The 26,287-nt window shown below is 45.8% G+C and overlaps 1 long non-coding RNA gene across 1 annotated transcript; it reads left to right on the top strand.

The window, feature by feature from the left end:
* The first annotated feature begins 9,185 nt into the window (after window positions 1-9,185).
* On the top strand, window positions 9,186-10,324 carry LOC109313557. Its single transcript, XR_002102083.1, has 3 exons — window positions 9,186-9,360; window positions 9,938-9,939; window positions 10,314-10,324. It is a non-coding gene; the product is annotated as an uncharacterized LOC109313557 (long non-coding RNA).
* The last annotated feature ends 15,963 nt before the right edge of the window (window positions 10,325-26,287 follow it).

The following is a 26,287-nucleotide window of genomic DNA, read 5'->3' as shown; positions in this document are numbered from 1 at the left end:
CTGCTGGCGTGGATGCTTTGCCCCAAAGTTTGGTGTCATCGGCGAACTTGGCCAGTCCACTCCTGACTCCAATGTCCACATCGTTAATGGGGCTGTGTAGTGTGTTGTCTGTTTAATAAAACTTATTTGGACCCCTAAGTTGGGTTTTGCTTTATTATGGTTTGGCCCTGTTCCAATCTCTGCTCCTCGCCCCTCTAACTTCTGTCTCATTTCTCCCTCTCCTGCTTCTGGCTTACTGCCACCTCCAACACCAGTCCTGAGCTCCTCTCTGCCTCCAAACCCCCCATTTCTTTGCCACTGTCTTATCCCTGCTATCTTTTCCTTTTCCTCTGAGCAACCAGGTTTCTGCCTCAGTTTCTTTCCTGGCTGTCTCCTCCTTGCCACCACTTATCTGCCCCACCCCACAATATCTCAGCTGTCTGCCTCAGTTTCCAGCTCCAATCTACCTTAAGTAAACCTAAGCCTTGGTTCCTGAGCCAGCTTCTCTGTAGTCCACCAGTTCTAATCTTGGTTCTGGCAATTTTCACTCTCTACACTTTAACTCTCTCTCTCTCACCTGAACCTTCTCCCAGGTATCCCAAGCACACACATACACACTGTACCATCCAAGTTAGGAAGTAACTTGTGTGTTTGTGTAGGTGGGTTGTATGTGTGTGAACTCGTGTGTGTGTGTATATGTCATTGTGTGCATGATATATGAATTAGTGATCTGTGTCTAACTTTTGGGGTGTATAGTGTATGTGCTTGAATTGGTGATAGGTATGCATGTGCCTAAGCTGGTTTGCATGTGTATGTGCCTGAGGTGGTAGTGTGTGTGTGTGTATGCACCTGATTGATTTGTGTATTTGTATATGTGCAATTATGTCACACCCTCCTGTCTAATGGTGCAATATTGAGATCCTGAGAGTTGGCTTGACCCCACAGGGCAACACAGCAACTCATATCCCTACAGTTAATGGGGCTGCTGCATGGTAACTGAAGTTGCGTCTGTTTTGACATTCCTAAACTGGAGCAGCTTAGCAGTCCTTCATTCAGGGGTAAGCTGCCATGGTTTGGTTTTCACTGGGAATGTCGACATGTGCATTAAGATGCTTTTTCTAATGTGCATTAAATTTAGTACCTCCCATGTGAGGAACTATGTGCATTAGACTGCTTTAGTGCATAGTAGTGAATGCACAGGGCTTTAAAGTTATGCTTAATGCACAGTAGTCTATTTTACTGTGCATTAGTGCAATCACACAGTTTTTATGTGATGCATTAATGCTCAGTAAAATAGGCTACTGGGCATTAAAGCGCAAGTGCAGATGCACCCATTGTGGAGTAATTGCTAATGCAAGGACAGTTACTGTAGGGCAGCTGAAATGGCAAATCCCTGGTCCCCGTTAATTGCAGGCTCAGGAGCAGCAGTAGTTGTGTGCATGTCTAACTATAATTACCTGATTATAAGTGCTAATGTGATCAAAAGTAGTTTTGGAAACATCTGGCTCCAATGATTCTTAATGTATGTAAGTGTGAGTGGTCAAATTTATTGCTTATGGGTTTATCTAACACAAAGCAGTATAGTCCATAGGTACCCCGAGTTAGCTTTGCAGGCACTAGTTCTGGAACCAAAAGTAGTATTGCTGCTGATCACCCCAGGTGCACTGCTGTGTTAATATGGCTAAACTGCTTTCAGTTTCAGATGCAGCTTGGGGTACTATGCCCAGTGCTCCTATGTATCATATAGACATACCCTTTCTTTATACCAGTGCCTGAAGGGGATGTTGTGGTTTTGCTGAAATTAGTATAGAGTTGTTAAGAAGGTTGCCCAATAAAAATATTTGTATTCTTTGGAGAATTGGTTAAATTACTTAAATTAAATGACTCATTAGCATCATATGGCCTGGGTATCTTTGTACATAAATCAAGTTACTCTTACTTCTGCTAACCTCTCCTTTTGTGTTTGGCTCTGATTATAGGCAGTTGAGACAAACAGCAGGGAAAAGAATAGATGGAAGTTAGGTGCTGATGGGCTTCCTGTGCTGGCAGCCTTTAGCCCAGCTAAGTTTTGAACAGTCTGCGAGGAAGGGGCAGGCTAGGGGGATCTCAGCTTTCGTTCTGATACTCCAGAGAGCTCACGGAAGTGGGCTGGACTGGCACCCAGATCAAGCTGAGAGCTGTTTAATATGAATGGTCTTTAGGTTGGGACTGGCATTTGGGCTTGGGGGCAGAGCTAAATACCAGTATATATCACCTAATGACCGTTGTGGAAGTCATTCCTCATGAAAGTAGTTGTGATATATGCATGATGTCAGAGATTTGAACAGACTCTAAATGATAATGGCTTCTTAGTATGACTGAGCATTTGAAGAATCCAACATCAGGCTGAGTTTAGCTTGCCACATTCAAGTTGTCCCAGTAAAGTTGCTGAGTCTCTTTTACTTATCTGAATAAGGACAGTAAAATTTGGCTGTTGAATGCATTATATGCTGTCTTTCAACATTTAAATAAAGATGCCATGATTTATTTGGCCAAAAACTTGCTAAACCCAAAGTTTAAGAGGAAAAAATTCAGCTTGAGCTGTGTAGTGCAGTTAACTGTATAGTGCAGTTGGTACTGATAGCACTAATAGCCTACTAAAAAGAAGAAAAAACCCCCCAAACTAATAATTGTTTTTTATGTAAAAGCATCAAGGAGGCCAAGTACTTCTAATTGATTATTCAGATCATGGTCTTTCTAACAGTTGTAAAAACAGACTTGCCTTTATCACAGCTTGGTTTGATTTATCCTTCATTGTTGCTGTGTGCTGCAGAATTTAACAAACTGTCTAGGGCTGTGGCTCCCAACCTTGGGTCGCGACCCAAATCAGGGTCACAGGGCATCCATCCCTCGCTCTGCCTCCTCCAGCCTGCAGGGCTCTCCTGGTGCATGGTCCACATGGCTCTCACTGCCACTGCCCCCGCCTGATTCTAGCCCCACTTGGGCTCTGCTGGCTCTGCCAGGCATGAGTGAGTTGGCAGCAGGGGTGGGGGTCAGAACCCAGATTCCCAGGGATATCCAGGGGTCAAAAAAACACCCCGCACTGCTCCCTTGCAACACAAAGGACAACTGAACATGCAGTATGTGGTACTGCAGACATGTTTGTAGCATCACATACTGCTCGGCTGCACTTGTCCGGATGTGGCCCACTGGTTCCTAACTCTGCCATGACCTGGTATGTGTGTTTGGCTAAGTTTAGTTGAACAGGGGGATACACTCTCCAAAGGTGGTGACAGTTAATTCATGAAGTTTGTGAAGTTATTTCATGTAGTAAATCTGCAGTGAGGTCGGAAACCTGGAATACATAGGTGCCAACTTCATTTTTGCTGGTGGGTGTTTGCAGACATAAAAAAACAAAACAAAACAATGGTGTAATGTGGTGCCAAGCCCTGCTCATGCCCAGAAGAGGCAATGCCTTACTTCAACCTCGTTCTGCAGTGTCTGTAAAGATTGGGCACTTCACTGGGGCTTTAGTGGGGCTTTTTATCTAATAGCTAATTGAATCAGCTTTAGCTAAAAGTGCCAAAAAAGCCCTGCTGAAGTGCCCAACCTTTACAGATCCTGCAGAGCTAGGTTGAAGTAATGTGCTGCAGCTTCCCATAAAGCATGGTTAAAAAATACAAAACAAAAAATACATCTGCAAGTGGCTCTGTGGGTCCTGAGCACCCACTAATTTGTTTCAGTGGGTTCCAGAGCACCCGCAGAGTCGGTGCCTCTGCTGGAGTGGCTGCCAATTTACCAATTGCTGCTAAAAAGAATCCTGCCAGCTAACCTCAGTACTGACTTAATGCACTTTCAGCTATAGCTGCAGCTAACATGCTGGCTTATTTGCCTCTTGCATATCTGTATTAGGAAGAACTTTCCAGGTCTGAGGGTGGTCAAATCTTGAATGAGTTTACCTAGCTAGGCTTGGAATCTCCATCAGAGGTTTTTAAGTGCAGACTAGACAAACATTTGTCTGGTATTGTTAAAAGGCATATTCCTGTGGCGATCAGGGGAGACTAGATGAACTCCTAAGGTTTCTTTCAGCCCTTCTTTTCTAGGATTTTAAGTCATGATTCTAAGTACTGTAGCAAGAGCAGAGTGCTCTAGAGTGATTTAGCCAAGAAAACCTCAGCAGCATGGGATTAGTCCATGGTAATGGTTTTCTTCCCAAACCAAAAGTCACTCATCTATGCCATGGAGCATCAGTTTGGTTGAATGCAGCATTCCATAGTACATGCCCCAAGCCATTATTTAACTAGCCACCCAGTGGATACATCTACACATGCGCTTTAATGCACAGTAGCCTATTTTACTGTGTGTTAAAGTAGCACTTTAAAAACCATGCTAATATGCTAATGTGCAGTAAAAATAGGCTACTGGCCATTAAGCATCACAAAAAAGCATGGACTTTCACTGCTGTGCAGTAGGGCAGTCTAATGCATATTTATGTAGTACCTCACATTAGATGGCTCCTATGCATGTGCAAGGAGGCTGCTCCAACACACTGTAATTACAGCACATCAGAGTAGACTCAATTAATTGAGTCTTCTGGAGCATGGCAATTACTGTGCTCCAGCAGACTCCAGTGCCACGTGTATCAGCATCCCCGTGCTGGAAAATGGCATTGGGGCGTTTTAAACTAAAGTTTGTTTGACAAGCTTTAGTTCAAAGCTCCACGCCGCTGTTTTTTAGTGCAGGCACACTGATATACGTGATGATCTCGGCATTTTAATTAGTGCGACTCTCAGAGCTAATTAAGGTGCCTCCCCCACCTCCCAGAGCACATCTATAAATGCTCAGAGGTACTAAATTTAATGTTCATTAGGAAAAGTGCATTAATGAACATGTAGCTGCACCCAGTAAGAGCCAAACAGATCTGTCTCAAGCAAGCAAAGAAGACAGCCTGCTTTAAGCTGCAGATCCTATGATAAGTTAGGTTTTAAGAAGGAATTCCTGCAGGTGCAACAGAAAATTATGGAAAGGCTAACTAGAAAGCACTTGTTAAGAGTGTGATACTCTACTGAAAACCACATAAAGACACTGAGCACACAGTTCTGATTTGCTAACCAGCTGCTATCACAGTGTCCATTAAATATCACATCTCTTAAAGAAGAATGGTTAAGTCACTAGAATGAGTTGCTATGCTGTGGAGAGAAATGTATTTCTACCTTAAATCATAGCCCCTGTCTCTCAGGTGCTGCAGAACATTTTGAAATATAAAGGCCCTTCATAAAGAAGCACTCTGAATGATCAAGTCAAATCACATCTGTAGTACTTGAAAATCATGAGTTTTATGTTAGTATCATGAAAACAAATAACTGCTATATTTGCAATATGAGGTTTTCAAGCCTGTATAACTGGAGGCTAATAGGTAGTTACTGTATGGACAGTGACCTTTTATGTTGATCAGGGGAACTGAGAGTGTCCTGTCCCTTTTCCCCATGAGAAATGAGGATTCAGTTATGATGTCTATATTTTATTGCAAGACGCTGATGGCTTGGTTTAATGTAAAATTCTTTAGGTTAATGTAACTTTCTTAATTAGCTTTATCCTAATGTTCCTAGAAATCTATTTGTCTGGAACAAATCTGGAATAATACATTAAATGACCGCCAGTAGTTCAGCATAACTACTGAATCCCCCTGTTAATGAGAGAAATCATTTAAGAAATTTCCTTGCTGCAAGAACTGCTGTAGGCACAAATGACTTATCAATAAGATTTAGTTTTTTTGCCCCTGTATTCTTCATTGACCCATGTTCTTCTGGTTTATGTGTCTGTTTCTTGCTGAAAAGCAAAAGAAAATGTGAAATTCCCTAAGACAGGCACACTGACTGCAAGCTCCCTTGTAGGGAGCAATAAAGAGTCTGTTCTACAGTGAAGCCATTAAAAAGTCAAAGTTTGTCAAGTTATCAGTCCATGCTGGCTGGCTGAGATCATTTCCTTCATACTTGCAGAGATCACTACAAGGCAGTGGTTGGCAAACTGATTAATAGTCCCATTGTAACTCCCAAGTTACAATGAGCATTTCAGGAGTTAGAATGGAATCTAAGCATTTGATAGTATTATGCATTTTTTGTAAAGATTAAAATGAGGCAGAAACAGGACAAAAATTTCAAACACTGTAGCTGAAGTCGAGCATTAAGGGGGTGCCTATGTTTAGGGCTGGTTCTGACTAACTCTTACTCCAGCTAATTCTGAGATAAACAGCAACAAGGCAAACTTCTTTTAGAATAAGTGGATCCATACGTGGAGTCAGTCAGGAAAACTTCATGTTGTTAGATAATCCATAAGTGGTCTGTCTTTTATCACCTGTGTTGAAATCAACAGGTTCTGAGAGTAGCTGTTCAGTTAGAAGAAAAAGAGAATCAAGGTAATTGGTTTGGTGCCAATCTTGATACCTTTGTTGGAGAAGCTTGCTTAAGCATCTTTTCTCATTCTCCCAAAGATGCCTCTTATTTTTCTGCAGGATTAGAGAGAGCACTTTGGTTCATTTTTTGACACTTTTAAAGACATTTTCATCTGGGTTTCATTTGTTGTTTGCATATTGGGTGTAGACACGAGTACAGCTCACAGCTGTAACTCAAAATGATTTTTGCAAAATATTCTGAGTTACAACATTACCTCAGACCAAAGAGAAGTTCACTGTTGGTTCCAGGGGAGGGGAGTCTAGCTGCACTGGGAGCCTGCAGCCAGGTTCCCATAGCAATAGCCAGGGCTTTCTGCCTGGGCTTGCTGTTTTCCAGAATGGGAGGGGAAAAAGGCAGCAGAGGGAGCTCATTCTTGGGACTCCCCAGCTGGTGCTGTAGAGTGGGTGGGGAGGCTTCAATTCACCCGCCACCCCTTCTAGGGCAGGGTCTAAAAAAACCCCAGTCTGAACTCTCTCCACTTCCTTTCCTCCCTCCCGTTCTGAAAACAGCAACAGGCTGGGATCTCTGCAGACGCAAGTTACAAAAGGCGCTACATTTTGAAATGTCTTTATCTGATACCTCATGCAATGAGGGGTCAGATTTTCACCTGATCAGTCATTTTGAAGCTGTTTTCAGTCATGCACATAGGCGGTGGAAGGCCAGAGCTAAGGGAGCTCAGCCCCCTCAAACATGGGGCAGCAGGTAGGACTTGAAGGTGGTGAAGGAGACAGTGAGGCAGAGGCAGAGGCAGGGGCAGAGGCAGAGGCTGCAATGAATAGGGCCCTAGTCGGGTTGGGTGGTAGGATGATTGGAGCCCAGGTGGCTTGTCCAGGGGCACAGGGGGCTTCTGCCACTGTGTGCACCCTGGGGGAGGACCAGGGGGCACATGGCCCCCAAACTGTGTGTGGGGCAGAGGCGGCTTCTGCTGCATGATGTGCTTTGTGCCCAGCTGCAGCTGGCCCAGGAGTGGCACACCATTATGTGCCCACCAACACGGGCTGCGCTGTGTCCCCTGCCTGCCCCACAGCAGGACACCCATGGCATCACATGGCTCTAGAGGCAGCGGCAGCTGCAGTGGGGCACAAAGTGCAGCCTGCAACTGCAGCTGCAGCCACCTTCATTCCATGCAGACTGGGGGGCATGTGCCCCCAGGCCTCCACCAGGGTGCTCACAGTGGCGGAAGCCCCCTAACACCCTGGATGAGCCATCCAGGCTTCAAGTGTCCCAGCACCTGGCCCGGCCAGGGCCCCATTCAGCCCAGCCCCTGCCCCTGCCTGTTCCCCGCTCCCTCCCTCACTGCAGGGACCTCTATCTGCCCTCCCATGCCCCTTCATTCTCCCCTTGCCCCTTCCCCCACAGACTTACCTGCTGGGCAGGGCAGTGGGGGGAGGGGGGAAGCACGTGTGTGCATGCATGCATGAACGCGATCTCAGCCCCCCCACATACTTTTTCTGCCTCTGTCTATGGACATGTACTTGTATTTGGTCACAACTATAAACTGCTCTCTGTGGTCAGATCAGACAAAAATTGTCACTTCTGTTTGCACCCATTATCTGATGGTTTTAATTTACCTGTCCAGGATTTAGTAATTTTATTAAAGGTCTTATTTAATTTTCACGTGACAATTGTTGCTGATGAGTTTTTCTTTTTATCTGGAGTTCTTTGTACTGCACCAGTCTCTAGGCTGTGTAGGTATTAATATATGACAAAGCGGTGCATCTGTATGTGCGCTTTAATGCACAGTAGACTATTTTACTGTGAATTAAAGCATCATATGAAAAACCGTAACATTATGCTAATGAACAGTAAAATAGTCACTGTGCATTGTGTCACTAACAAAGTGGGCAAATGCATTACTGCACATTAGTGCAGTGTAATGCATATTAATTTAGTACCTCACATTGGAAGTACTAAATTTTTGTGTGTATTAGATTAATACAAATATAGATATGCCCACTGATAATTAACAAGGAGCCTCTGACAGCATTTTGAATCACTCTAGTCATTCCCTGTCATAGGGGAAATGACAGAACCCACCAAATGTATGTAATTCCTCCTGACAGTTTGAGTACCTGAAACACTGTGTGCCTCAGTACAAGTTGAAGGTGCTGAGAATGTCAGGATTCGGGCTCACTAGATTTGCTCAGTTCATGTTTCCCTTAGTGAGACAAGTTGAATATATTGAGAAAAGCTCCTTAAGCACTGAAAGTTGAAGCTGAAGTTACACCTAGATTTTTACTTTTCATACAATTGTTCTCATCTGCATTAGCTACCTCAGGTTTAAAGAACTGCATAGGTTAGTGCTTATGTAGAACACTTGAGTGCAGGGTGGGATCATGACATGATGGGGCCCTAAGCTATATCAAGCTTAAGAGACCCCATAGCATTACCAAAAAAAGTATATGAAAATAGAAAAATTAAAGCTTTATATTTACATATATACTTAGGTGAAGGTGCAATGAAAGACTAATAATTTAACTAAAACATAGCTTCCAATAAGCCTATTTGCATTATGAAATGCTTTCATGTTAAAATACTTTATGATTTCTTAATTAGCCTATATGAAAACTTTTGATCTGCAGCAACACAACAGCAATTACACAGATCAGCACCTACTAAATGGAAGTAGCAAAACATCCTGTACTATGTCTATTTGCACATCACATAAAATTTAAAACATTTTCTGTCTTGATTTTTAGAGAGCGAAGTCATTGATGATGTCCTCAAATGATAAGCTACAAAGTTTATCACTTTCTATTCAAATAATATTTAGTGCAGACAGCTTTTCTTGCAGCATTGTTGTTCGCAGTTCATTCTTGATCTTTTTCAGCTGTGAAAATGACCTTTCTCCTGAGCAGTTTGTTACCATTAGACTCTAAAAGAGCCACGATATTGCTTCTACATTAAGGAAAGCCAACTGAATCTTATCTTGGATGATGACTTGATACAGGTCCTGGTGGCATAATTGCCCTTTATTTGAATAATTTTGCTTGATATAAACATGGAAGTTAATATCAATATCATCAGGATACGCTTTCTGTGGAATCACGCACCTACAACCAGCAGCCCTACCAAATGTGAATAACATTCTCGTGTCAGGTGTAGTTTCTTGGACTTTAATTGTGGAAAATAATCATAAGGTTACCAGTGTTTGGCCATAAGTTACTTTCATCTGTACAGTCTTTCCATGACAAAATTTCTTCAGTATGTGCTGTGCTGCAGGGCAGAATGAAAATAAACTGAGAAACCTAAAATATTCACTATGACAGGAAAAGAATGAGAGATGTCCGAGAGTCCTCTAGTCTAAAGCCATGTAATCAAGCAAGACGCCCGTAGTATTCAGCTATCAATCAGCATTTCCTAAGGACTGTCACTTCTTAAAATTAATTGAGTGCAGGCATCTAGGCAGCTTGAATCACAGATTCCCAAAGGATAATTCTCACTACATCAGTAAGCACAGAAGACTAAGTTTCTCTGCAGTCTAATTTTAGTTAACCCTTGATTCTGGTATCACCTGTGAGATTTAGGAGTAATTCCACTGAAATCAGTGGGTGTCCCAGAGCAAGATTTAAGGTTGGAATTTGGTTTTTTAAATTGTGAATGTTACATTTTGTCCTTTGATACTCCCATAGTGGTTTGCATGATGGAATGGTTGCATTTCACATGAGGTCACTGGTTAGGGGCTGTCATCACATTTAGTGCAGGGGAGACCAGACAGGGACCTAGCACTTTCCCCCTCTCTTCCTTCTTGACTTTGCAGAGAGGAACAAGAGAAGGAAAGGGCTTTTCCAGGAGTGGTTTAAAACCTCTTTCCAGATAGTTGTAAGTCCTGGCACCAGCACATTTTAAAGTTTCCCTTCCTGGCACTGTCACCAGCAGTATCAAGCGTAGACTGGTTCTCAGCATTTTTGCCATCCCATGGTCACCCAGACCTGCATCCATTCTAGCCATTCTAGTAAGTGTTTAAGAAAAATACTAGTACAGGTGAGTTCAAACCATATGGAATTGATTTACCTTAGAAATACACAACTGTTCATGGCTGCATGTATGAGTGACTGGTGCCTTTTGAATCGGGGGGGGGGGAATCCCCCAGGGGCCAGCCAGCATCTATAGGGAGAGGGAAGTCCCCCGGCATCCAGTTGCTGAGCTGAGCTTCTGCTGGAGCCAATTTCAGGGGGGGGGGGGGGGAACTACTGTTCTCCATACCCCCCTACCAGCTGGAGTGCTCACTCTCAGGGGGGCACTGGCACTCTCAGGCAGGGCATATGCTCCCCCCATACCCTCCCTATGCATTGCCTATGGCTGCCTGAGAGTAGAGAATACCCAAGCATCTCAGAGTGTAGACTGGACATACTAGAAGCAGTCCTGGAATTTTGAAAACTTTTCTTTTGAGAATTGTTAGTGACACAGTATTCTTTGGACTGGGGAACAGGACTCTTCAAAACCTTTCTGCATGTATGTTCTATATTACTAATTCTCAGTTGTTCATAAATAGTCAGAGCCATAAAACTCAGAATCAAGAAAGAGGACTCCCAGTTTGCAAACAAATCCAGTTTCAGCCTGTTCATGTGAGCATTGCAGCTGGGAAATGTGTTTCGGGTAGAAGGGAAACAAGGAGAGTTCAATAGCGAGCTTTTATTATAGAGTTTTATATGTTTAAATGAGTGCCTAACTCCCAGCAAAGGCTATGCAAATTGGACTTCAGTCAGTTCCAATAAAAGATTGGTATATTAGAATTATATATGGGTGGATACTGTATTCTTCTTTGCTCATTTTAAATGCATGAAACTAGAAAAAAGCAACTTATTAAAATAAATCAGGCCGCTGCCGTCAGTAAAGGCGCAGAAAGCTAAAAAGAGGTTTAGATGTCGGGTTCAGTGATCAGAGGCAGTATGACAGTCCAAGATGATTTACACCGGGGATATCAATCCAGTCCACAGACCCCAATCATTTGCTCACCAGTGCTGTGTCTGAGTCTGGAGTTTACCCACGTGGTGCACAGAGTGCACATGAGACCAGCCCTGCATGCAAGGCCCAGGATAGAGGCCACATATGGCACATGCTGTGGCTGGCCCAGGACCTGTGCTGCATACTACCCAGCCCCGCCACAGCTGGACCAGGACATGCACCATGGGTGGCACTTTCCCCAAGCAGCATGGAGCACACCACAGGATGCCTGTCCCGGCTGGGCCAGAACCTGCATTGCATGCAGCACCCTCTGGCAGTGGAGCTCAATCAGCCACACGTGCAGTAGGACCGAGACTCCCAGATTGCAACCTGGAAGGCATGGTAGGCATGCAAGGGGATGCCAGCCCCAAGTCAAACCTAGCTTATAAAGACTAGCCTGTCCAGATGGGAGGGGCGGAGTGCAGTGGCAGAGTTTAAAATTCACCCAGAACAAATGGGTGGGAGGACTGGAAGTGGTTGTGACAATACAGTGTCAGCTGTGTGTCTGAGGAATTGCCCCTGCAGGGGTGAATGGTGGGAACCACGGCAGCAAGTGGCTCCCATCGAAGCCAGCTTGGAGGAGCTGGGTAACTTACCAGAAGGTAGGACTGATTCTCCTCAGTGACAACATCTAGAGGCAGTCCTGAATGACTTGCAGGCAAGACAAAAAAGTTGTGAGTACTAGAGCTGAGCAAAGGGGAAAGGGAGCCAACTTCCCCTAATCTCAGCATATAGACTGCTTTTGTATGGACTTTTTACCTCCTGAGCTGAGGAGGTACGCCAGTGCAGAGGGTTTTGTTTCCTTTGTCCTCAATGCTGGAAAAAGACTTTGGGAAATTGCCTGGACATTCTTTACCTGTGTTTGTCATCTGAGAGGCACCAGGCAGGGTGTAGGGGAGGTGGCACCCCAAGATGCAGGACCCGTGGTGTCTGTGTGAGGGCTGTATGAGGGCATTGAAGATCAGCCTCTCTATTTTCTATAACACCAAAGATGTGGCAGGCAAGAACTTATAGCACTCATGCAGACACATGAACTGGCAAGCTGTCTATGTAGCGGGGAATGATTATACCCTCTCTGGGAAAGAAGTCCCATCGGGCAGCAAAGGACAAGCACAGAAGATTATACACCCCTTCTATGCAGCATGGGTCCCAAACCAGGTGGAGTGAGCATCACATGGACTGGGTCCAGCATGTGGCTGGAGGGAGGGTTGGTGAGCCCAAGCCAGCCTTAAGGGACAGCCACATACCATTCTTCTGGCCTGTGGACCAGTCCCCTATCACTCATCCATCCCATGGGGCTAAATGAGTTTGACACCCCTGAAGTATAGGCATCCTGCTCCCTGCTGTCTGGGTAGGGATTGTTGGGAAAGGGGGCAGATGTATTTTGCTATGGCCCCAGTGGTATAGTTTGAGCCCCATTCTAGACTTATGTCAAGGCCTCTATCAACCCAGCTGTAAATGGGTACCTGGTCAGTTAGACCAAAGAATCAAATGTGGCTAGATGTGATGCTAGCTGTCTTGCTCTTTTGCATACTGTTGGTTACCAGGACTGGTATGCATTTATCATGCTAGCCCTTACCATACAGGACCTTAAATTTGACTGTGGGAGAAGCAGACCAGATCTTTTTGAGTTACTTCACTTTTGGGAATGAAAATGCAACAGCCAAACTCCTATTTCAACTCTGTCTTGCAGAACAGTTGTCAGGCTGCTGCATTAAAAAAAATCACCATGTGCCATATTGTCCTTTCTGTACAGTGCAACCAGAGAAAAAAAGAAGGATTTGAAGGGCAAAGGATTGAGGTATTATGATTTCCTTCTCTGTCCTCTGGTAGAAGAAGCTTGAGAATCCATAAAAAAATGGATGCATTTATGCTGACAAATCTGCCAGCTTTGAATCTGAACCTTCTTCATCACATAGCCATTTTCTCTTTGATTGTTTGTATCAAGCATCTGCAGTGAGCAATTGTTCCCCTTACTATTATCTATATAAGACCCCAAATGTCCTGGGAAAAAAAAATGTCTTATTATCTTTTAGACACCAAATTATTGCTGTTGTGCTTTGTATTGCTCCCTAGGGGAGCCCATATGTTTTACATACTCAAATGTTTTGCTGCAATGTACAGTAAAGAGTTTTACAGTTTGGCAGCTGTGTCACAGTAGTTATTAGCAGTAAGAATGATAATCATATAGGAGTACTTAGTAATTAGGCAGCACCAAAAGGAAGCAATGGTGGTTGTGGTGGAGACTTAGGTTTGGATTAATTTATCATGTGCAGAAGCCTTGGTAGGTCATGTGCTGACAAAAATCTCTAGCTCAAGTGATATGGTGCTTTAAACTCTAGCTAGCTGACTTGTCAGGGACATAGGCTGAAGCTTGAATGCTACTATTGCTAGAACAAGTAAAACAGTCAGGATGCAGCAACTCTGTGCTACTGATGGGGCAATTACTCTGCTGTGAGAGCATTCTTTTGTAGGATGGCTACTTATTTGAGTTAGGCTGACTTAAGCACAGTTAACTCACGTGCACGTGGCACAAGCCAACTACAAGGAAAACAGAACTTAAAGTACAAAAATGTATGGAGAAATGTTGCCCAAACCAGAGCAGCATGAAGTCTTGTGGGGTTAATTTATCCTGATTTTCAAGTAGGTTTTGATGCCTATGCTGAGCTGCACTGCTGTTGGAGTTATACTGTTATATTAGTACCCAACCCCCTTGGGTTAAAGCTAACTCAGATAGGTGGAGGCAACATTGCAGTAAATACTGTTGTGAGTCTGAGTGTTTTCTCAACCTACCACTGTGCAGGAATGCCACAGATTTTTAACATACTCTCCCACTTACGCATCACACCTTGATGGTTTGGTTTTCTTGGGGAGGTTTGATGACTCTTTAGGAGAAGGTGCATCTGGTGAAGTCCTGGGTCTTCTGCAGGGCTCCACCTCCCCTGCACCCTGCCCCTTTCCTCTTAGATCTGTGGGGAAAAGTTCCCTGGATCTTGCATGTGGAGGCCTGTCTGGGTCTACTCTCCAGACTCCTTCATGTTCATTTGTGCACCACTCTATGCCTCTTGTCTCCTCTCCTGCAAAATCTTTATCTATTTTTAAAGTTGCTTGCTTATCCACAAGTAGGACGTTCATTACACTCTCTTTGCCTCATGCCTTCTTTCATGTAACTCAGAGATTCATTTAACTAGCCTTTTAGATCAACTTATTTATTATTTCTCCAGCCTTTCCTTCAACCTTACTTCAGGTTTTAAAAATTAATTCCATCAGTGCATCTTGGATGGTAAGATGGTCAGTGGTAAGACCAGTCCCAGTCACAAATCAGTATCCTCTGGGCTTCACCTTTGCAGCTGTAATTCATTTGCCCTGATAAAGTAAATTACAGTTTCCAATCAGGCCCAAATTCATCTAAAATTCCTAAATTAAATCTCACTCTCTTCTTTAAGCTGTACTCTAGTTTCAGCAGGCTGTATAACTCAATCCCCTTTTCTCTTCTTTCCCTTTTTGATCTTACTGTGTAAATCTCCCTGTGGCATTCACTTGCCTTGGCTTGCCTCTATACCCCACTGCTCTCTTCAAGATCCGTTCAGCCTCTTCTGCTAGCTTCTGCTGGATGCCCTGGGAAATGCCTCCTGCCTGGCCCCATCTTTAGTGTTGCTGGCATGGCTCCCACTATCTAGTCTCCTGCTTCACTTAGCTTTCTCTGAGGGCTGGTCAGATCCTCACTCAGGGTTTATTTGGTCCTCAACGACTCAAAGTGATTCAGCTGCCAGGACCCTCTTTTTCCTTGGTCTGCACAGCTCCAGGTTTCTCTGTGTAGTTTTCCCCTCTCCCAGGTGGATGCCAAACATTGATTGCCCACTTAGCATCACTTTAAATTCCCCATTCCCTTCTCCTGGCCAATCAGAGCCAGTTCCCTGGGGCATGTGGTTCAGTGCCCCTGGAGGCCTGCTCATCTCTTGGGTTTTCCCCGGACACTTTTCTCTGGTGCACCAGGGATGCACAGCCCTTCCAGACCCATGTCCAGCCAGTGCTACAGCCATCATTGCAGTGTAGACATACCCAGACAATCTAATTGCATTTTTATAGACTACCAAAATGCATCTAGACAAGATGGTAGCAAATGTAACCTTCCACTTGGAATTTCCCAACTTTTCAATGCTTAACTGTGCTACCTGAAAGATCTTATGTCGTTGTGGTATGGATTTACCCATCCAACAAAGCAGCTGCTAATGGTGTCATCTGGGTACCATCAGTCAGTTTGATTCTGTAATAAGGTATTGATTTTTTTTCCTCATGAGTACTATCCAGTTGTGATGATAAATGAAACTTGTAAGGAAAATGTGATTAGTCATTTTTCAACAAAGTCTGTTTTATTAGAAGAAAATCAGGGCCTTAAAATAGCCTGTTGTCTTAGTGAAAAGAGCTGTATACTTAATGCCATGCTACAAGTTGCAAGGAGAAGATTTGAATAGAATTCAGAATGTTTGAATATAGTCGTCCATATTGAGTGGGCCCTATGTCATGGGGCAAAAATGATGGAATGAATGAGTCATTTTAAAATATATTTTGAGAATTCTGTTCTCAGACCAGCCTTATTGACATTCAGAGGTCTCCAGATGACTGAAACATCCAGCCCCTGTGAGTAACTTATTCTTTTGTATCTCAAACAGCTGAATAATGAAGGATGACATATAAAAGAATTTTAAAATGGCAGCAGCATTAAACCTTGTAACCCATTTCACATGGTATCACAGGATTGTTCCTTACAAACTCACTTCCTAGTTATTCTTTTCAGATTAGTTAGTTTTTAAATAAAAGCCAAAATTAAATGACCCCATTTGGAAAATTTAGATTCATATTTGCACTTTGTGTGTGTGCCCTAATATGCTTAGATGTTTTACTGCATATTTTAACCAGGACATGGATATTCACTTCATGCAGACTTTACATTCCTGGTTAAAACTAATCAAAAGGGATAAGGCTAAGAAGATAATGCAGGAACCATATTTAACCTCAAGGTCATGGAAAAATTAGAAAAACTGTCCTGTGTGTACTCTCTAATACTGGAAAATAAGTCACTTTGCATCTATGACCAATTTAGCTGTAGGAGCATGAGTTTAAAGTGACAAATGGCTTTGATGCTATATTTGAAAAGAAACAAGGCTATTGAGAGCACACTTGACTAGCCTTAAGATCTCTCTGAGAGTGACTGCCCAACCGACTTGGTCTCACTAATATTTTGTCTAGAATATGAAATTACAAGTGTCATGCTGAGAATTTTAAAAGCAGGTAAAGTTGGAAACATTATAAACACTGACTTACCACTTGCATTAGCACAAATGGCAACACATGAATGGAATATGGAATATAAGTAAAATTGTTCACTTCACTTCAGTCACTTTTTTCCTGTACAAGACAACCCATTCCTTCTTTCCTGTTCTCTGATCAAGAATGCCTGGACTCTGAATGTTGTTCTGATTAAATACTTAATCCTTGAATATTTAAGTCCCACAATAAATCTCCAAATACTTCTACATCTTGCTTCCTTGGTGTCAGCCAAGGACACAGCAATAAAAGCCTTTTTAGGATTAAAGTAGAGCTTCCAAAAATGCTTGTTTTATTTCTTATTTGCACAATTTTGAAAACAAAATTAACATAATTGATTAACCATAGCAATTTAATATAATGGTTATGTCACAGAGCGGGGCCCTGGGGGTGGCCGTGCCAAGTTTGCTTCAAAGAACCCTCGTTCTCTCCTGCCACATCTTGATCTTATGTAAATTAAAGGGAGGCTGCCTCTCGTCCTCTTGGTCACGGTTCTTCTGCTACCCTGAGTCTTGTTTCTATAATGGGCTTCCGGGCACCCCAGCCTTATGGGCTATGTGTGGCTCCAACCACCCCTGTACCAGGCCCCAAACCTTGCAGATCTACCAGACGTTGTCTGTTCTTAGCTGCAGCCCTTGTCTGTCTCTCTCTGTGTCTTCTCTGGCGCTTGGGCTCTCCACAGCCCTTCTCTCTCACCGCACCCTCTGGTGCTCGTCAATCGCTGCCCCCTTTTGCCTGGGGCTTCTCACGCTGCCCCCTTTGCCTGGGGGCCTCTCGTGCTGGGGGGGCTAGGTGGCCATAGCCATGCCTGGCCCCAGCTCTCCTCCTCGGGATCTCAAACCCCCCCCACAGGGCTCAGGCCTTGGCCTTACCTGGCTTCCAACTCTCCGCTCCCCTTCTCAGGGCTGGGGTCAGTGCCCCCCAAAATGTGCCCTCCCCAGGGGCAGTGGTCCCCACAGTACCGTGGATCCCATATGAGGCTTCCTCCAACCCCTAATAGCCTCACCCAAAGCACCGGATGTAAACAGTAAACAGAAAACTCCAAACCCTAGGCTATAATGTAAATCTCTGCCAATCGGCTACAACAGAATTCTTCCTGCCACGACTGGGTTGCTCCATCTTTCCTGAATCTCGGGCAGTATCTGCAGTCTGGCCTCTCCTTTTTATTCAGTCTGGCAGAGCTTCTTCCCCTTTGGCCACCAGCAGGGAACTGCCTGGCTGGCCTCAGCTGGGGGTTATATAGGAGCCAGACCCTGCCCTTTCTGGTCAGTTGACTCCCACCGGTTAGCCTGGCAACATGCAGCTAGACTTCTTACTGGCTGCTCCACAAGTAGCAGGCACCTCAGTGCCCTGCTACACACCTCCCCTCTTTATAGAAGCAAAGAACTAAAGTGCTCTGTGACAGGTAAATTTTTTCCAGGAGAGAAATCTGTTCTTCTGTATGTTGCTAATTGAATCGAAATCCATACTGTGACTATCATTACAGTGATAAACTCAGTCAGAATCAATGATTCTCTTGAGGCAGTGATAAGCAGATTACCAACAAATGGTAGAAAAGTTCTGATGTTTGTTTACAGTGTCAAATTTTCAGAAACAACACAATTAAAAAGTCAGGATGCCCACATAAACAATAATTTATCACTCTGTAAGCACCCAATGTTAATTTTTGCATGCTGTTGAAATATAGTGGCTCACCTTAGTGGAACTTGTTAATACAGTGCTACAGGTAATTAACCAAGGGCACTACTTAGTTCCTTGGCACAACTCACTCTAGCACAATTTTACCTTGCCAAGAACTTAAGGGAGGGGCAGGAAAAATATGACTTACAGGCCAGATCCAACCTGCCAGGCCATTCTATCCAGCCTGTGGGACCCCCCTCCCCCCCCAAAATTAGAAAATTTATATTTATCCACCCTTGGCTGCCTGTCAAGATGACAGGAGCCAGGGGCAGCAGGACCCAGGGGAAGCCACCAGCAGCATAAAGCAGCTGCAGAAGCAAGGCCCAATACCACCCCCCCACCCCCAGCCCTCAGCCAGAGGTTTGTGCTGAGCAGAGAGTTCTGCCTTAGGACTGTGGGGCTGTTCATGCCTTCCAGCACTGGAAGGAAATTCAGATAAGTAGGGGAGGGGGAAGGTAGGGGAGAACCATGGGTAATAGCCCCAGTCCTCAGGGTCAGGCCAGGCTGGCTGCTGCAGTCCCAGCCTGCAGCTGGGAGCCACATGGTGCTGAAGCGCTGGTGTGCTGAAGCCAGGGCCAGCAGGGACCCAGAGTGGGGTGGCAGGTGTACGGGGCTGGGCTAGCAGGGCTCTATGGAGCCTAGCCATCTCCCTGCTAGCGCAGCCTGGCCCGGCTCCATAGAGTCCCTGCCAGTCTGCGTCCCGCACTCCTGCTGCCCTGCTCTGGGCCCCTCTGGCACTGGCCTCACTCTCCTGCCCAGCTGTCACTGTGCTCCGTGTGCCCCACTCACTGGTGCTTCCCCCTGCTTGCTGCAGCCATTTGCCCACTGCTGTCACCATTCCCCTCCGCCATATCCCCCCTACCAGTTACTCTGGCATCACATGGTTCCCAGCTGTAGCATTGGGCCGCAGGATGCAGCAGGAGCCAGCTGGCTCCTGCAATTCTCGGCTGCCCCTGTACGGTGCTGGCTGGGCCTGTCTAGCTCCTGCTGCATGCTGCGGTCTCTGCCATGCAGCTGGGATGTGGTGCCAGAGAGGTGAGTTGGGGGGAAGGGATGGAGAACCAGCAGAAGGGCAGTGGTGGCAGATGGGGAGAAGTGGTGGCGAGTGGCAGCATGGGGCTGTGCCAGTGCCCTGGAGGCAGGAAGAACAGGAGCCCAGAGTCAGGGCTTGGAGGAGCACTGGTGGGGGCTCTGCCTGCCACGGGGAAGCTGTGGGCAAATCCTCCCCCTCCACACATACTACAGCCCTTCCCAGCCACCCTCCTCCCACACACACTCACAATCCCAACAAACCCCATACCCACCCCACCCACACCCCACATATCCACACACACATTCACATGCTCTGTCACCCCACATACAGACCCACATCCCCCAACAATATACAAGGAAGTTTTCATTTTAAGCTATTGTGCAATCACCTCTATGTACACTAAACAAACACATGTAAAACAGGACAGGATTTTTTGAAATCAATGAATGTTCTAGTAGATGTTTGATTTTTAGAATATAATTTGGTATTTTTCTGGTTCTGAGATGGCAAATCCTTGCTGAAAGGAGTTCTTCTGAGGGGCAAGTGGAGGGACTTCTGGTGGCAAAGGTCAGGGGTTAGGGCATGGGACTTCTGGTCCCAAGATGGTGACTGGGGGTGGGGCACCTGTCAAGGGGCGGGGCTACCCTTGCATCCCTCGACAGCTTGCCAAAACTCAGTAAGTGGCCCTCCACCCAAAATAATGGCATGCCCCTGACATATACACTGACTATTTAATAGGAAATGTCTGTTTCCTCTGCAAGTTTTTATGGGATGATCTCTTTAAATGTGCAAGTTCAACTGATCTTTGTCAATCATGGGTTGAGTCCAAACACAGCCATCCATCCATGCATCATTTTTGCCATTTAAGAAAAAAGATACCCATCCAGCCTCCACCCCCCTCCATCAGCCAGGAGAAAAAAGTCATTAAAGAAGTTCCCCCAAAACTTGTTGTTTCTTGAAAGCAGTAGTGGATCTAGCCTATTGATGCCTTTGGGCTACAGTTGCTTTACAGAAGCCAGTGTTGTGATCTCCTGATGGCAGTGGGGCCTTGGCTTATTCACACCAACTGGGAATTTGGCCCCATTGATCCTAGAGGACATAGGGCTCATTTCCACAAGCTAGAGACTGCTTTTTTACAGACATTCTGGCTGGAGCCTGCAGCATGCACGTTTCCCAAGAAGAGGCAAGGACAGTGCCTTGGGCTGGTGGTGGGGCTGGGCGATTCCACCACTGCCCCCATCTTAACTGTGGGCATATGCCTGCTTCGCTCATTTTCTCCCCCCAGGGCTCACCTGCCACAACTTTGGAGATGGGAAAAATGATTAGATGTAAATCCCTGAGGGGAACAAAAGCACCACAGACCCTCTAATGGGTCCTGTCAATCTCTCACTGTCCACTCTCCACTGGGTAAGTGTCTCTTATCTCACCACATCTCCATGGATCTGGCTTTCCTCCCCTGGGAGGCTTTGTTTACTGCTGCTTTCTGCAGCCTCTTCCTCTTCTCCAGTGCCTCCAGGGCAATGTGCTGGTTCTCCCCTCCTGCCTTTTAAGCCCAGCAGCGTCCCTAATTATCCTTATCCCTGCCTAGTGAGCTAAAACCTCCACTACTGTGATTCCAGCTCCTCTGGCTGCCCAGGGCCCTGGTTTGCCCAGTAGCAGGGTTTCAGCTTGAGCCCCTGTTACACAACACAGTGCTGGAAAACACAGCTAGGCCCAAGGCCTGTGGCATGCCTCAAGGGCAGGAGAGGAAGACAGGTGGACTTATGAGTATGCAGAGCAGTGGTGTTCAGGAACTGTGAGTCTTGTACAATGTGGCAGATAGTTACTGATGCTCAAGGACCTGGGATTGGGTCTGTACTGAGCAGCCAAAGTTGGAGAGGTTAGGGTGGGGGGACATGATGGGAGTGGGATGGGTTTTGGGTAGATGACAGTGTCAGGTGGGTTGTTAAGCAGTACTCCTTATAACTGTCTCCATCCATGTCCCCTGCCCCTTCCACAACTGAAGGTGGATCAAGTGGATCTAAGGAAGCCATGTCTCCCAAGGAACTCCATGCTGCCCTGCTGCTGATGTTCCTGATGTCTTCCTGGCTGACCGTGGATGGCAGGAAATCACAATACCAGGCTTTCCAGAGGCAGCATATCAATGAACCCTCACACCTGCCATTCAATGATGCTGACTGCAATACGATAGTGAAGAGCCAGAAGATGACCACTCCCATATGCAAGCCCTTCAACACCTTCATCCAGTGCCTTCATTTATCAACAGTAAGAGCTGTCTACACATGGACCAGGACCCAGAGGCCCAAAACAGGTATTACAGCAATGACAGCTTCTATGTCACCAACTGTGAATTAATAAGAAAGGACCAACAGCAAGGCTGTGTGTACCATGCAACCACCGTCTCCTGGAGGATTTGCATAACCTGTGAGCAAGTCCATTCTGGCAAATGAAAGAAGTGTTTCCTTTAGTAGCCAGGGGTGGGGAAGGCCCTGATCCCACTGGATCCCTCAACTTTTGCTTGGAGCAAAAGGCCTGGTCACAGAGGCCTAAAATCCACCCCACTCACTAGTTACATTCAGAGGCACAACAGAGCAGCTAAGTTCACAGGGCAGTGACAACACAGTGGGGAAGTGGTGACTTCTGGCTGCCACTGCCCTTGATGTGGTTGCACAGCTTTGACAGCTGCTGTTATTCCCTTGTCCAAAGTTAGCACATGGGCTGCTGCCTCTCTCCTCCTTAGTCACACTACTGGTTATATTATATCTAGTATACAGAACAGGCACTCCCAGCCCATCCCATCAATCCCCCTCTTCTGGCCCAAGTGCCCAATATGCAGAACAGCATCTTCCTTCCCATCCCATATCCAGAGACAGCAGAAATGTGTGCTTAATCCTCCAGCATCCTGGTGAATCCTCAGGGCTGTTACTGAGTTGAACCTTCTTGCTGATTTTTGCAATAAACAGCTGTAAGTTCAAACTGGTCAGGACACTGTCTCTATCTGTGTGTGTGGTTGGTGGGGGGAGAAGGGCAGGGGGCTTTGTACACAATAATTTATTTTCTTTTCCCAAGAGGTTGAAAATGGGGCATTTCTCACACTGGGGTTTCCCCTTCCCTGCAGACACAAGAGAAAGCTTAACTTAACACTTTCTGCTGCCCTTGATTACTCTTGAGTTGACCCTGCTCAGCAGGCTCCATTCCACATCTCCACCCAGATCCATGACTACTTTCCTTGAGACCATAGCCAAGGAGACCTTACAGTCCTTCTTACTCCAGATAAATTTCCCACTCTGTGCTACTCACTGGCCCCCATGGCTATGAATCCTGAGTGTGAAGTTTCTTCCTGTGCAGTACTGAGGTGGGCTTCCCCTTTATCTGCAGCTAGCAAGGTAGGCAGAGGGGACCTAGGTGTACAGGGTGATCATGGGTGCCAAACAGCAGTACCTGCATGTTAGATCTGGGAAACAGAAGCATGGAGATGGGGAGTGACTTGGGAAGGGGAGAGAGATGATTTTCAATTCTAACATTTGATTCTTTTAAATCAGGGGTGGGCAAAATAAGGCCTGCAGGCTGCATTTGGCCCACTAAGCCATTCTATCTGGCCCGTGGGACCCCTACAAAATTTAGAAAATATTTATCTGCTCCTGGCTGCCTGTCAAAGATAACAGAAGACAGGGAAGGTAGGACGCAGGGAGCCCTCAGCAGCATGCAGCAGCCCAGCTCCACCCCACCCCTAGCCATTTCCCCGCTTTCCTGCTCCAGTACCATGTGGCTCTGGCTGCATCACTGGACTGCGGAGCATGTGTAAGAGTGTGTGTGTGTGCAGGGAGGGACTGGGCATGTGTGTGTAGGGAAGGACTGTGTGTGTGTGTGTTCATAGGATGAGTCCCAAATGCACACCCCAACATACACATGCACCCACGCCTCCCTCGCACTGCTATACATGCAGACCCCCACACCCACACCCCCTCACACACCCCAGCTACCCTCCCCTCACACACATTCCCCACAAACCCCATACCCACCCACACCCCACATATCCACACATGTACCCACATGCTCCCTTACCTCACTCCCATAACTCCCACACCTATCCATTCCCCACAGACACACCCACACCCTTCCTCACATACCCACACACCCAGAGACCCAGAGGGACACCACCGAGTACATGCAAAGGGAGGCAAAAGAGCCAAGAAACCTTCTGGGCTGAAAAGGGAAATCCAGGAGAGCCTTCAGAGGAAAAAAAATGCCTACAGGCTGTGGAAGCAGGGGGCAGACACCAAGGAGGAGTATACCTATTTGGCTCGCGGTTGCATGGACACAGTGAGAAAGGCCAAAGCAGAAACAGAACTCAAGTTGGCAACAAAGATTAAGGATAACAAAAAGTCCTTCTTTAAGTACATAGGGAGCAGGAACAAGGCACAGGGTAACAAAGGGCTGCTACAGAATGGACTAGGGCAACTTGTAACTGACAGGATGGAAAAAGCAGAGCTCTTTAATAATTTATTTGCTTCTGTTTTCCTGAACACGGATACAACTGCACCTCCCAATGAGTCTTTAGTCTGGAGTGAGAATAATACCAATCCACCAACAGTCAGCACTGACCTAGTGAAGGGACACTTGGAAGGGTTGGATGTATTTAAGTCAGCAGGCCCCAGTGATCTTCACCCAAGGTAAAGGAATTGGCCGATGACATAGCAGAACCACTGGTGCCGCTGTTTGAGTGCTTGTAGCACTTAGGACAGGTCCCAGAGGACTGGAAAAGGGCCAACATGGTCCCTATCTTCAAGAAGGGGAGGAAGGAGGACCCGGGTAATTATAGGCCAGTTAGCCTCACCTCTATTCTCGGCAAGACCTTAGAAAAAATCATAAAGGATCACATTTGCAGGGGGCCAGTGGGTAACACAATGGTAAGGAGCAACCAGCATGGGTTTATAGCAGGCAAATCTTTCCTGACTAACCTGGTTTCTTTTTATGACCAGGTCACAAAATGCTTAGGTGCAGCAGAGGAAGTAGATATTATTTACCTGGATTTTTAAAAGACCTTTGACACAGTGCCACACCCAATTCTTACAAGCAAACTGAGTAGCTGTGATGTAGATTTTTTCACAGTAAGGTGGGTGGAAAAACTGGCTTATGGGATGCACCCAAGGTGTGGTGGTAGATGGGTTGGTTTCTCCCTGCAGGGATGTGGGCAGTGGTGTCCCCCAAGGCTCTGTCCTTGGACCAATAGTGTTTAAAATCTACATCAGCGACTTGGACAAAGGTGTTGAAAGCACCTTGTCCAAATTCACAGATGACACTAAATTATGGGGCATAGTAAACACACTGGTGGGCAGGGAGCGAATTCAGGCAGATTTGAACAGACTGGGGAAGTGGGAGATCAAAATGGGATGCAATTCAACAAGGATAAATGCAAGGTGCTGAACCTGGGGAGAAAGAATCTCCAACACATCTATAGACTGGTGGGTACCATTCTGAGTACCACAACAGTGGAAAGGGATCTCAGAGTCCTGGTTGATGCAAAAATGAACACGAGTCATAAGCAAGGCTAACTGCACTCTTTCTTGCATCAGCAGGAGTATCATGAGCAGGTATAGGGAAGTGATAATTCCCCTCTATGCGGCATTGGTGGGGCCGCAGATGGAGTACTACATCCAGTTTTGGGCACCGCACTTCAAAAGGGATGTGGATAACCTTGAGAGGGTTCAGAGGAGGGCTACTCGCATGCCTGAGGACCTGCAGGTAAGACCCTATGAAGACAGACTGAGGGATCTGAATCTCTTCAGCCTTTGCAAGAGAAGGCTGAGATGCGATCTTGTGGCTGCCCACAAACTCATTGCGGGGCCAGCATGGAATAGGGGACACTCTGTTTACCAAGGCACCCTTCAGGGTTACCAGGAATAATGGCCTCAAATTGAAGGAGAACAGATTTAGATTGGACATAAGGAAGAAATTCTTTACAAAAGGGTTGCCAAAATAAGGAATGGGCTTCCCAGAGAGGTGGTGCTTTCTCCTACCCCGGAAGTGTTCAAGAGGAGATTAGACAGGCATCTTTCTGGGGTTACCTAACCCCAGCACTCTTTCTTGCCTGGAGCAGGGGGTCAGATCCAATGATCTACCAGGTCCCTTCTGATTCTAGAAATCTATGAAATCTATGACCCCCTATACCCACCCCCCACAATATACAAGAGTAAGACTTCATTTTAAGCTATTATATATGCATGCTACTCAAACACATGTAACCCAAGACAAAATATTTTTTGAAATCATATTAATGAATGTTTTAGATGTTTGCTTTTTAGAATATAATTTGGTATTTTTTTGGTTCCGAGATGCCAAAACCCCTAGCTGACAGGAGGACTTCCAGGGCAAGGGGAGGGATTTCTGGTGGCAAAGGTCAGGGGTTAGGGGACAGGACTTCCAGTCACAAGATGGCGATCAGGGGCCGGGCATCCATCAAGGTGTGGGGCTACCCATACAGCACTCGACAGCTTGCCTCTGTTAACTCAGTAAATGGCCCTCTGGCCAAAATAATTGCTCGCCCCTGGCTTAAGGGGAAGTGCTTCAAGAATGTCTCCTTTGGCTATTTGGTTAGATATCAGCCTCTAACTCAAATATAGATCCTATGGCAGAGTCCTTCTTGACTAGCTTGCTCTAGCTTTAGAGAGGAGCCATTGTTTGTACTATACAGAAATGTACATTTTGCCCAAGTTTACAATATAGCTGAGACAAGAAAAGAGTCTACGAGCATTTATATACATGATGGACCTCTGTTCTGATGTATGCTAATCAGCATGTGTCAGAGCAGACTTGATTAATTGAGTCTACTGGGAGTCTGCTGGAACATGCTTCCAAATAGTGCACTCCAGCAGTCTTTTTGCCATGT

Source organism: Crocodylus porosus, unplaced genomic scaffold, assembly GCF_001723895.1.
Source record: "Crocodylus porosus isolate Cpor-Errol unplaced genomic scaffold, CroPor_comp1, whole genome shotgun sequence".
NCBI classification, from domain to species: Eukaryota; Metazoa; Chordata; order Crocodylia; family Crocodylidae; genus Crocodylus; species Crocodylus porosus.
Note: the sequence above shows the minus strand (reverse complement) of the source record. Positions and strands in the feature narration are given on the sequence as shown.